Consider the following 13,098-nt stretch of genomic DNA (forward strand, 5'->3'; position numbering starts at 1 on the left):
TCTCTGCGAGTGAGATCCCAGTGGAAAGAACAGGCCATCAAAGAAGGAGGTACCTTTCTCTGAAGGGAGGAGAGAACCTCCACTTTGACTATGACCTTGTCTAAACAAGATAAGAGTTGGAGAACTCAGAGGGCTTCCATAGCCTTGGAAACTCATGACTGGAGCATAGGGAGATTACTGATGCTATAGACAGGAGTGTCAATTGGTAAAGTCAACAACAGGAGTCACTGTGCACTTACTCCTCATGTAGGATCTCTGTCCTTAATGTGCTGTACATTGAGATTTAATGCTATAACGAGTACTCAAACAATATATTTCACTTTGTGTTTCTATGGGGGTGCAAACTGTTGAAATCCTTACTTAATGCATACTAAACTGATCCTCTGTAAAAAAAAAAAAAAAAAAAGAAAGAAATTATCAATTCCCAACTTGACTCTCACTGGGATTAAACATGACAATAGGTCTGCTCTGATTTCATCATCATTTAAAAAAATCATCTATTATTTTTCACTTTATGTTTCTGTGTGGGAGTAAACTGTTGAAATCCATACTTAATGTATACTAAGCTGATCTTCTGTATATTAAGATAATCGAAAATGAATCTTGATGTGAATGGAAGGGGAGAGGGAGTGGGAAAGGGGAGGGTTGTGGGTGGGAGGGACGGTATGGGGGGAAAGCCATTGTAATCCATAAGTCGTACTTTGGAAATTTATATGCATTAAATAAAAGTTTAAAAAAAAAAAAAAAGAGTGTCTTATAAAAAAAAAATTATATTCTCTTGTGATTTTGAGTTTATGGTTAGTATTTTTGTTCCTGTTTTCAGTTGTATTGTAAAAGCCATGGTTTCTGTATTCTACAGAGATCTGTGGATTACTTAACCACCCCCATTCCCCACCCTGTACTCAGAGAAAGAATAATTTGATACAGACTGCTATAGATACACACACGTAAATGAGTAGTTTGGCCTAAAAAAAAGAATAGATTTCTCTTTTTATCAAAGTACGTCAATACAAATGCATTGCTACCATGATGACTGCCAGGAAGTTGGGTGATGAGAAAGATGGGGAAATGTAATGACATTAAATTCCTCACTTACACGGTATGGAGTAAGAAACATCATCTCAAGATGACAGACCAGTAGGTAGATATTTATGTATGTTATTTAAAATGATAAAGGAAAAAAATTACATGCCCATGAGACTCATAAGAAGAAAGGAAATAAGAACTAAAGCTAGCAAATTAAAAGGCTAGTCCTTTGATACAATTTGAGGTTACAAATCAAGAAGTTGAGATGTTGATCTATTTATGCTTATAATGTTCCCAATGTTATTTTCAAGATGGATTTGGAATACTTTTCTGAATATTGGCACTTAAAAAGTGAGATACTAGTATGATTCACTTTTTATGTTAATCTTGAGTATTTACATGTTTTAACATGAATTTGAATTGTATTTTATTAATCTACGCCAAATATTGCATTATCATGACTCAACTTTTTAATTCTTATGCAGATGAAAGTAAAATGCCAAAATGGTGTGTGTATGTATATATATGTGATAGAAATAACATGTAAAAGTGTGTATATGCTCATGAATACATATATTAAACATTGAAATACTAAATTTAAAAAGTAAGCATAAGATATCACATGTCACATAGAGAAAAAAATCTAATGTTAATGAGTATATGAACTCTGGAAGTCTGCAATATTGGAATGAAAATTATAAGACAACTAACTGAGGAGCAAAATAGTTATTCATATTTTAGAGAATATTTCAAATTTTTCTCTAATCCATTTATATTTTATTCAAGCACATTTTAGTTCCCACACATGGACAACAAACATAGAAAAGCAAAGTGTAGTTATTTTGGAAAAATATAAAAACATTTAGTATTTAATGTTTTAAATAGATTGAAAACATTAGAGATTTCATCTTAGCAATTTCAATTTATTGTTTAAATTTATTTTTTTCTACCTTGTTACTCTATGACCTGGATGAAGAAAAGAAAAAAAATCTTTATTTCAAAACCAGTGTCCCTATATTGAACCATGCTCAAAATATAATTGTTTCTCATATTCTAACTTAGAAAGGTATCAGCATCTCGGAAAATTGCATTGACTTTATCACTAATTGGTCTCAGGTTAACTGCTGAGGGGAACAGAGATGCTAAGGATTTATCAGCTGCAAAAGCTGAATATCCATTTGAATACTAGTGTGACTCATTTGCATAACATTTTGGTATATGTCAGCTCCCAATGCCTCAGGTGTGGTTTAATGGAAACTATCAAGTTTAAGGTTTTACAGTACAGGGCTGATCAGCAATATCCCAAATCCATGGTAAACTGCAGTAGAGCTGTTGCAAGGAGCTTTCATACCAAGCTGATATGAGCCATCACCCCTTTACCCTGTCAGGTTGCATTGTTCAATGACTTGTCAGACACTGTAGGATGTAAAGGGCACAGAATCTGATTTCTGTTGTTCATACATTAAAAAGCAATACATAGTAAATTTCTTTAAAAAAATCACACCTTTGTCTTGAAATCCTACTTGAAATAGTTTACAGTTTATGTAATCAGTAAATTGCAGAATTGATTATAATGTTAAAAAATGAAATATGTAGAATCGATACACAAATTGTAGTACATCAATATGTTGATGAATAAGTAGTCATTAACAAAAGGCATAAATACAATCACAGCACATGGTTAAATTTTACTAAAATATACATTTTGAATAATGTGGTGAAGCATAATGTTAAATTGCTGCTTCTCTGGTTTTTAAAAACAGTATGTAGAATTGGTAATAGTGAATTCATAAGTAAGATTTTAGAAGTTTAAGATGTATAATTGTTTTATTATAAAAGCATGAAATAGATAATTCTGGTTATGCTATTTTTATAGGTATCACTTTGTACATTTCTTCAAAACAGGCAACATCCTCCTTTTTTGTTTAAAGTTTCATATCAAAAATATATCATGCCAACTTTCAGTAGCATAACAAAGCAATGATTTTAAAGGCTCAGCAGTAACACATGGATATGCAATGAAAATTTTAAAGCATGCATTGACTTTTAGGGCTATGCCTGTTGCATGCTAAACACTTGAAATTGCTAGTGTCTAAAGCATTTTATTCAGCATATCATGTACAAATTTTGGAACTATTTTCAGGTACCAGTTTTAATAAATGAAAAGTAAGATTGAGAAGCAAGTTTACTACAAAAATACTTTGTTGTATAATCAATTATTTTAGCTAGGATTTCTGGTGAAGCTTTACCACTGAAATGTGCAAAATTAGAAAATGGCTGTGTGATTGGTATGTGAACATTTTGAAAATTTAAGTAATTCAAGAATACTTGATAAAATACTCAAGAATCTCAAAATAGCTTGCACTTTAGTTTTTATGTAGTATATAAGATCTCCATTGGTATCTATGAAAATGTAAGCAATTTGACAATTCTTGTATAGGTCAACAAACTAGGCAATTAATGTTAGGATATTCAATTAACTTTAGATCTAGAAAACTATAATTAAATAATCTCAAGTAATTAAGTTTTATGTGTATTTTTTTTTAACCTTTTAGCTTGTATAGACCAACATTCTCAAAGATTGATAGCCATTGAACAGGTTTCCTTTTCATATCTACAACATGATATTCTTTGAAGAATTAATCTATAGTCAATGAATGAAAGGATTGGCTATTCTGGAATCATTACTAGAGATTTTTCATTTTTAGTATATTATCAAGAGATCTTGAATGACATAGTTGTTACACATTGATAATTTTGTTAAAACAATCTTGGAAAAATTATCACTGTAAGACTAAGTTTACTTACACAAAGATATTTCCAAAAGTTGGTCAAAATTGAAATTGAAAGGTAAGTTGAGATGTGGATGTTGAGCTAGATGATTGAGGACAGTTGAGATTCCTGTGTCTCATGCCTGAGTATTTGTGGTCAATACCCAGTTCTGCCTCTTTGCTTCGGCTTCCTAATAATGCAGACCATGGGAGACAGCAAGTGGTGGCTCTAGTATGTAGTTTACTGCTGTCTATGTCAAGACCAGCACTGGATTTCCAATTTCACCTGGCCCAGCCAGCCATTGTAATTGGAAGGGAACCAGTATATGGGAGCACTGTCTCTTGTTTTTGCTTTTTCTCTGCCCAACTCCCCTCTGCTTTTCAAAAAAAATAATTTTTTAAAAAGTTTATTATGTACAAAAATTTTAAAAATTATGCATAATTTTTTCCATATCTGTATTTCCAATACTTTTCTAAAGACCCAGCCTATGTGAAATAGATACAATGCCATTTTCACATGATTATTTTAGAGAGTAAATAAGATAATGTAGAGAAAGCAAAGCACTGAGCCTAATGTCTACTAATGGCACAGCACAACTCAATTATTAGTTATCATGTTATTCTGGCATTAGTTCTGATAGCATTTGGAATAAACAAGAAAGGCAAGACCTAATCCCTTCTAGATTTTCTTTTTGTCTTTACTTAACGCTAAAGTTTTTTTTTTTTTTTTTTTTTTTTTTTGCAGGTAAACCATTTGACATTTTTTTCCATTGGTTTTTATTCATTGCCTGTATAAAAATAGTTCCATTAAGGTAGCCTAAATGAAGGATGAATTTCCACTAAACTCTCTATATCTTCCTTATGGATTCTGAAACCTCACATTTACTTCTCATAAGAGCTCTCCCACTGACTCATTCAGTACAGCTTTGTTGAGTATATGCCCCATGTTCACCCCTGTCAGGAAGTGTTGAGGATAGAGTGGTGTGATTCTTGAGATACTAACCTGTGTTTGGTAAAATATGGCCTAACAATTAGACACTACTACGGTCCTACCACTCACAGTATCACTTTTGCTCTAATTAATCACTTTTACTTCTTAACTATCAAAATATAGAATACTTCTTGTTGAAATATGAATTGTAACCATCTTCTCTGCTAAAATCTGCTGGCTCAGTCAAATCTACTTTCAAATACATAGAAATGAATCTGACAATTACATTTTATTCTGGAGAAGAAGAGACAGGATTTTTAAGCAGATGACTGAAATTTGAATTTTTATATTTTAGAATTTCTCTGGGAACATTACACTTGCAGAGGGAGTGAGACAGATATAATCAAAAGCATTGCAGTCATGGGGCCTGGGGACCTAGGATAATTATGGTACCCTACTCTAAACCTGGAGGATTCAGTGTAGTTTGCCAAGTCATTTCCCTTTTTCACCTCCCACCCTAGTGCCATGCAAAAAAAGATTTTCATCCAAAGGCTAGTTTCAATTACCCTGGTAAGATCTTTGCAAAAGGGGTCTTGGCCCCTCCCATCACTAGCATCTCTGGGATAGTGTTTCACCCAGTCTCATTCTAGAATCTCAGGAAACGTTATCTTGATGTAGATATTTGACTCAAAATCTCTGCAGAATGCATCCTAAGCATGTTTGGTTGAGTGAGTAGCTCCCCCTACTTTTGGTAATACAAATGCCCTCGGCTTATGGAAGGAATTCCCATGGCATATTGCAAATGAGAGTAAAATTAAGTCACTATTTGTTGAAAACACCTCCCCTCTCCAGTAAAATAAGAAATCTCATTGATTTGTTTTACTTGATCTCACAGCAGTGCTGCTGGGCATATTCTGACATCAGATCCTATGATTTTTTTTTCATTTTATCTGCTAACCTAGAGGAACTCTTGGGTCCTGGTATTAATATTTGTGAAAGGTGTGTTAAAAAATAGCATCTGAAATATCAGGTTCAATGATTAAGAAGAAACATTTAGCATAACAAAACTGTTAATATTTAAAAATAATAGATTTCCCTACTATTTCTGAAATAAAAAGAGTTTGAAATAATGGCATGGATGCCACATTGAATCAAGATTGAACAGTGTCATCACTGAATTCTTTACTTTGTATTAGTGGTCTATCTTGTTACTTTAAATTTGGAACTCATTCTGGGGTACTTTAGATAGAAAGTTTACTGCCCTCATGTGAGTTTGCAGCAATGACTAGAAAAGTATGTCTTCATTTGTATCTATACCTCTATGGCTTCTCTCATACATGGAAAATGAGCCCATTTTTGCTTAGCTCTTATTTTTACCTATATGACATGAAAACTATGTCTCAAATAGTTTTTGAGTGATTTTACTTTTCTCATTCTTTGAGAGACTTTCATGACTTTCAAATTTTAAGGTGTTGCTAGGCAATATCTTAGTTTTATATCTTAAAATTTTTATCTTCATAGTATTGTTAAGTTGTGGTTAAAGATTATAGAGATATGATATATGACATATATCATGTGTTTGAAATCTTTCTATGGCCCAAGAATAACAAAGTTTAATATGAAAAGAGTGGAATACTATTCATTTGCAGTTCTATTAGCAAAAATTCTGCCTAATAATTCAAGCATAGGGAGAAACATAATTACATGAGTGGATTGCCAGCTGCCTTCTGCATTCCTCTTGTGTCTCATGGGGCAGAATAAAAGTGATTGCAATTATAGCTCAAATCTCAGAGGAATATTAATGTGATAGTTTCGGCAATAGCTTTTTTTATTTTTTATCAAGTTGTGTTAATGAAAAAGAATGACGATAGTAATTTGTGCAATATTAAATTTTGTTAGTAGTAATTACTACTTACTATAGTCTTTGTGACATAGTGACATAAAATAAAAACTTTCTAGGACACATACAATACCAAGCAAAAATCTTATGAAATGCAATTCTTTATTAAATATTTTCTGATAATATCTTATGTTGGTAGTGCCCACTCCTATTCTTTTTGGCAATAATTTACTTGATTATCTCTATTGTTAAATTTTTCACATTTAATTACTTTATTATACAAACCAAAACTTAGAAATTTTCAGGATTCATGTCTATAAAATTTGAAAGCATAAAAATGATTCATTTTCTTGTAAACATTTTTAAATATGTAAAGTTGAACAGAAAAGCAAACAAAATCTTCAGGAAGCATCTGTTTCAGAGTATGTTGAGAATGTATAATATATATTTTTCTGTGATACAATTATGTTAGTGCCATTAGTCCTAGGAAACAAGTCCAAGTAGCTTTAAATCATATATGTTAAAGCTTTGATCAATTTTAAAAAATTAAAAGTGTGTCTACTTATTTAAAGTGATTTGTCCATTATAATTTACATTTCATTATAATTTACAGAATCTTTAGCTTAGTATATATTGTTATTAGTAACTGTGGAAGGAATAGAAAATATAGGATACCATATGAGGCAAGTCGCTTTTTTAATCAAATAGATGAAGATAATTGACCAGCAGGAAGTTAACAAATGAACATGCATATTTAATGTGTGCTTCCAATCTTTTTCTAAGTAGGAAGTAATCAATACATAATATGCATGAGCGTTGCGTATATCTGATTTACTACAGTAGTAATTATTTATTGAGAACTTTCTATTTAATAAGCATTTTATAATTTATTCTTCTCCACAAACCTATGTGCTACTTACTGTAAATTCTATATTACAAATGAAGAATTGAGTTGCTTATTAAGCAGTTAGCACCAAATTGTCCATCTAGTTTTCAGTAGAATTCAATCACTATCACAGATAATGCTGAATCCTCTTATTTGTCTTCTATTTTTTAGAATTCTGACAAAAGTTTAAAATATTTTACTTTTACCTAAATGCTAACATCAAAAAATTAGTACAAGTTTTCCATCTGTAATAACAGTTCTGATTAAAGATAGTGACCTATGAATAGTCAGTCACTTCTGCAAATTAGATAGAAACTAACCCCACGTTTTCTGGAAGGTGTCACTTTCATGTACTCAGACTATATGGGCTTCAAATAAACTTTTAAAAATCATCATTATCTCACATCATGTCCTCACACCCAGTGACAGTGTGCTGTTAGGTTTCCATATATCTGTCAACATGTTTTCTTTGTAAGATTAAAAGTATTTCTTTTCAATAAGTTGTAATGGGTAAACTCCTCTAGATTTCTTTCCTGCTTTTTAGCATCTCAGTGTTGTTCCAGTGGATAATGCAATGATTTTACTTGACAGGCTTTTATTTTTCCTGTATTCCATTTTGGAGATAGTTGGCTGAAAGGAACAAATAGGCTGTCACCATGGAGAGGTGAAACAATCCTCCCAGTTCTTAGAGTAGAAGCTGAATTTTGAAGTGCATTGTTTAGTTCAGGAATCTTCTCTGAATTGCTTTAAAGTTAATTTCCCTTCACCACTCATGTGGTAATAAAGAAAATGTAAATAAGACCTGTTAAGATTTCTATGTATTTACAGTCAAGTATCACTTAACGATGGGGACACATTCTGAGAAATATGCTGTTGGGAGGATTTGACAGTGAACAGACATCATAAAGTTTGCTTCCATAGTCTCAAATGGTGGCTGTCAATCACTCAACATGTCCTCTTGATAGAATCTAGAGATGTGGCAACACCAGATGTAGGAAGCACTGCTGATATAACATGACATCCTGTTTTGTGCTATTTTTTTAATGCGTATCTTCTAAAATAATTATAAAAAGTATAGATAGTAAATAAATAAAGCAATTAACATAGTCATTATTTATAGTATGAAGCATTCTTTGCACTATACTACAAAGTTGGATGTGCAACAAACTTTTATAACGCTACCAGCACAATAGTTTTCACCAGTATCATTACAAACATGTGAGTAACAAATGTGCTATGATCTTTGGAAGACTATAATGTAATAGGAATTTTTCACTCTGTTATTTTCTTCTGGGAACGTGGTGCTACATAGAAACTGTCATTGACCAAAATGTCATCATGTGGCCCATGGCTGTATATCTTGACAGGTGGGGAGAACGGTTGTACATTCATATTTAGATTTAGGAACATAGTGATACTTTGCACCTTACCCGCCCTCCAGCCCATGCTCCCGCCCTGCCTCCTCTTCCTTCCTCCTCTATCTCCTATTCCCACTCTTAATTTTTACAAAGATCTATTTTTATTTTACTTTACACTCATAAGATTAACCCTGCACTAAGTACAGAGTTGAGCAAATAGTATGAAGAAAAAATAGTGTTCAGTAACAGTAGAGACAAGGGCTGTAAAAAATTGAGTCTTAAAATGTCCATTTGACTCCAATGCATTATATTTTAAGTACTCTATTAGTTACCTCAGAGCAGCGAAAATATATGGTATTTTTTTTTTTTTGGTACTGGCTTATTTCACTAAGTATAATGGTTTCCAGTTGCATCCATTTTGTTCAATCATTCAGTGGTATTCCATAGTGTATATATATCCTAATTTCTTTATCCAGTCTTCAGTTGACAGACATCTGGGTTGATTCCATATCTTAGCTGTTGTGAATTGTGGTGCAATGATCTTGGTGGTATAGATAACTCTTTCAGATGATGATTTCTTTTCGTTGGGTAAATTTCCAGGAGGGGTGGCTGGGTCATATGGTAGGTCTATTTTCAGCTTTCTGTGGTATCTCTGTATTGTCTGTAAGGATGGCTCCATCAGTTTACCTTCACACCGCATTGGACTGGGCTACCTTTCTCCCCACATCCTCACCAGCATTTATTGTTGGTTGATATGTGTACAAGAGCCATTCTAACTGGGGTGAGGTGAAACCTCATGGTGGTTTTGATTGGCATTTCCCTGATAGCTAGTGATCCTGAGCATTTTTCCATGTGTCTGTTGGCCATTTGCATTTCTTCTTTTGAAAAATGCCTGTTTAAGTCCTTCACCCATTTCTTAACTGGATTGCTTATTGTTGTTGAGTTTCTTGAGCTCCTTATAGATTCTGGATATTAATCTTTTATCGGTTTCATAGGTTGCATAATATTTTTCTTAACAAAAGAAATCTATTGCAAACAATGACCGTGAAGCCTGTCATATTTAAAATATATTTGTTGTATTTATGCTTTTAGTTTACACCTTGGCCAGATGGAAAAGTAAAATGACTTTATAGAGTATTCTATGTTTTATATATATGAACAATTGTATACTTCATCTCTATTCATCTTATCAATCACTGCAGGTGTTTTCTACAGCCTTTCCTTTTTCTTTTTTGTTTACTCAAATGTTTTGTTTTACTTACTTGAAAGGCAGATTGACAGAAGGAGAGACAGAACAAGATTCTTCCATCCCCTGGTTCACTCCCCAAATGGCTATGACAGCCAGGCCAAAGCCAAATGCTCCACATCTGGGTCTCATATATGGGTGGCAGGGGCCCAAGTACTTGGGCCAGTTTCCACTACTTTTCCAGGTGTTTTATCAGGGAGCTGGTTAGAGGTGGAACAGCCAGAACTCAGACCACCATGGCAATATGGGATATTGAAGGTATAAGTAGCAGCTTAACCCAGTGTAACTCATGTACCACAATGCCAGTCCCTCTTACAGATCTTAATAAATAATGTTTATTAGATTAGAGTTATGTTAGTAGTAAGGCATGATCATAATTTAAGGTGTCAGCAAAATTCAGATCTGTATTAAAATACGGATTGCAAAAGTATTGTTTCTATTCAAGTTATTTGTCACTTATAAAGACAAAAGCAGGATGTTTCTTGAAGTAAGCAAACTTTATTGTTCAGTTAGAAATTTCATGAGATTAAATTGAGGATAGGATTGGAAAATTGTATTTCAGTTATAATTTAGGTTTTTCAGATATTGCAGTAGTTTTCAACTTTTGTGTCATAATGCCTCAAGAATTTTCAGACAACCTGTCTCCTTGAGTTCCATCACAGAAGAGAGTTCTGGAAATTAAAGTATTTTTTTAAGATGTCACATTAATACATTTTTTTTAAATTTTTTGACAGGCAGAGTGGACAGTGAGAGAGAGAGACAGAGAGAAAGGTCTTCTTTTGCCGTTGGTTCACCCTCCAATGGCCACCGCGGCCAGCGCACCACGCTGATCCGATGGCAGGAGCCAGGTACTTATCCTGGTCTCCCATGGGGTGCAGGGCCCAAGGACTTGGGTCATCCTCCACTGCACTCCCGGGCCACAGCAGAGAGCTGGCCTGGAAGAGGGGCAACCGGGACAGAATCCGGCACCCCAACCGGGACTAGAACCCCGTGTGCCGGCGCCGCAAGGCAGAGGATTAGCCTAGTGAGCCGCAGCGCCGGCCACATTAATACATTTTTATAGAACTACTTTTTGTTTATCTTAGATTGTACTGATAATGGATCCACACAGAACAGTAGGTGATACCGCTCTCACTGACTGATTAATCTGCTTGTCTTGATCTTGAGTTAATGAAAGGCAGAATTTATTTTTTTGTGTGTTTCTTAGAGACCACTTGTGCGCACATATTTAATTCTCAAAAGTATTATGTGTAATAAGAAATGTGAACCATTCAGATGCTCTTAGGAGTGATGCATGATTTTTAGAGATTTATTTATTTGAAAAGGTAGAGTTACAGAGGGATAGGGAGAGAGACAGAGATCTGGTATCCTCTGGTTCACTCCCCAGATGACTGCAATATCTAGAGGTGAATGTTCTGTTGCTAGGAGCATCTTCCTAGTCTCCCACATGGGTGCAGGGGCCCAAACACTTGGGCCATGCTCTGCTGCTTTCCCAGGCACATTAGCAGGGAGCTAGATTGGAAGTGGAGCAGCTGGGATTCAAACTGGCACCCACATGGGATGCCAGGGCTTTAATCTACAATGCCACAGCACAGCCCCAAAGATTTTATTTATCTAAAAGGCAGAGTTACAGAGAGGCAGACAGAGAGAGAGAAAGAGTTCTTCCATCCACTGGTTTACTCCCCAAATGGCTACAATGACTAGAGCTGAGCCGATCCAAAGCTGGGGGCCAGGAGCTTCTTTCAGGTCTCCCACATGAGTGCAGGGGCCCAAGGCCATAGCAGGGAGCTGGACTCAAACCAGTCCCTATCTATCTGGGATGCCAATGTATCCCAGATAAAGCCGCCTCCTAATGCACAACACTCACCTTGATGAAAGATTTTTAAAGCAAATTTATTTTATTTTATTTTAAAGATTTATTTTATTTATTTGAAAGACGGAGTTACAGAGAGAGGTAGAGACAGAGAGGTCTTCCATCCACTGGTTCACTCCCTAGATGGCTGCGACGGCTGGAGCTGAGCTGATCCGAAGCCAGGAGCCAGGAGCTTCTTCCAGGTCTCCCAAGTGGGTGCAGGGGCCCAAGGACTTGGGCCATCTTTTACTGCTTTCCCAGGCCATGGCAGAGAGCTGGGTCAGAAGAGGAGCAGCCAGGACTAGAACCGGCACCCATATGGGATGCCGGCGCTTCAGGCCTGGGCTTTAACCTGCTGTGCCACCGTGCCAGCCCCACAAATTCATTTTAAATAAACCTTGACAGTGTTACCTTGTGTCAGTCCTTAGGTAACATAATAACAGGAAATCACCAGTATAGATCACTTAGAACCTCAATTGATGAAATAAGGGCAGAAGGAATGCCTAAGTGGAAAACTCCTTTCATTACAGAATTAATGATGAATTTTAAAGTTTTACTAGCTTAGCTCATTGATGAAAGCAAAAATTCAAGAATCTCTAGTACAATTGCCTTTAGGGATAGCCAGCAAGACTGGCAAGCAGGCTGGGTAGTAGTAGAACTCCAAGGTATAAAATAGACCAAAGAACAACCCAGATTTGACTCAGTCTCTGGACCCCAAGGTTTAGAAAGGAGAAAGAAAATGGTGCCTTATTCATGCATGAGGAGCATCCCTTCTAAAATCCATCTGTAATTTTCTGTTTGTCCTCATTCTCATTTTATAAATAATATTTCTAAATAGGAGGCAACAGTCTCAGGTGCAAAGTAAAATTGATCATTTTTGAATAATTAGGATGGACTCTGTAAGTCAAATAATGTCTCATTAAATTTCAGTGAACCTTTTACACACCTACATAGGTCAAACAGCCTTTGCTTTTATTGTAATGTTAATCTCAGAAAACAGGGAAGTTTTTAGATTGGGAAAGGTAGAAAAGGGGCTTCTACAGCCCCCTTGTGGCACCTAAAATGGCAGAAGAAAACTTCCCAATCTATGCAAAAGAAAAGACATAGATTTTTAAAACCACACAAAATCAAAAGAAATAAAAATCAATAGTGGGATTTGGTAATTCCAGGAACCTGGAGGACTCTCCA

The 13,098-nt window shown here is 35.0% G+C and overlaps 1 protein-coding gene and 1 long non-coding RNA gene across 5 annotated transcripts in view; one reads left to right on the plus strand and one right to left on the minus strand.

The window, feature by feature from the left end:
- Nucleotides 1-13,098, plus strand: part of LRRTM4 (leucine rich repeat transmembrane neuronal 4) — an 809,020-nt gene that overhangs the window by 238,767 nt on the left and 557,155 nt on the right. The gene's annotated exons all lie outside the window — the stretch shown is intronic.
- Nucleotides 1-13,098, minus strand: part of LOC103347647 (uncharacterized) — a 42,705-nt gene that overhangs the window by 12,890 nt on the left and 16,717 nt on the right. The gene's annotated exons all lie outside the window — the stretch shown is intronic.

The sequence above is a fragment of the Oryctolagus cuniculus genome, chromosome 2 (assembly GCF_964237555.1).
Source record: "Oryctolagus cuniculus chromosome 2, mOryCun1.1, whole genome shotgun sequence".
Lineage (NCBI taxonomy): Eukaryota > Metazoa > Chordata > Mammalia > Lagomorpha > Leporidae > Oryctolagus > Oryctolagus cuniculus.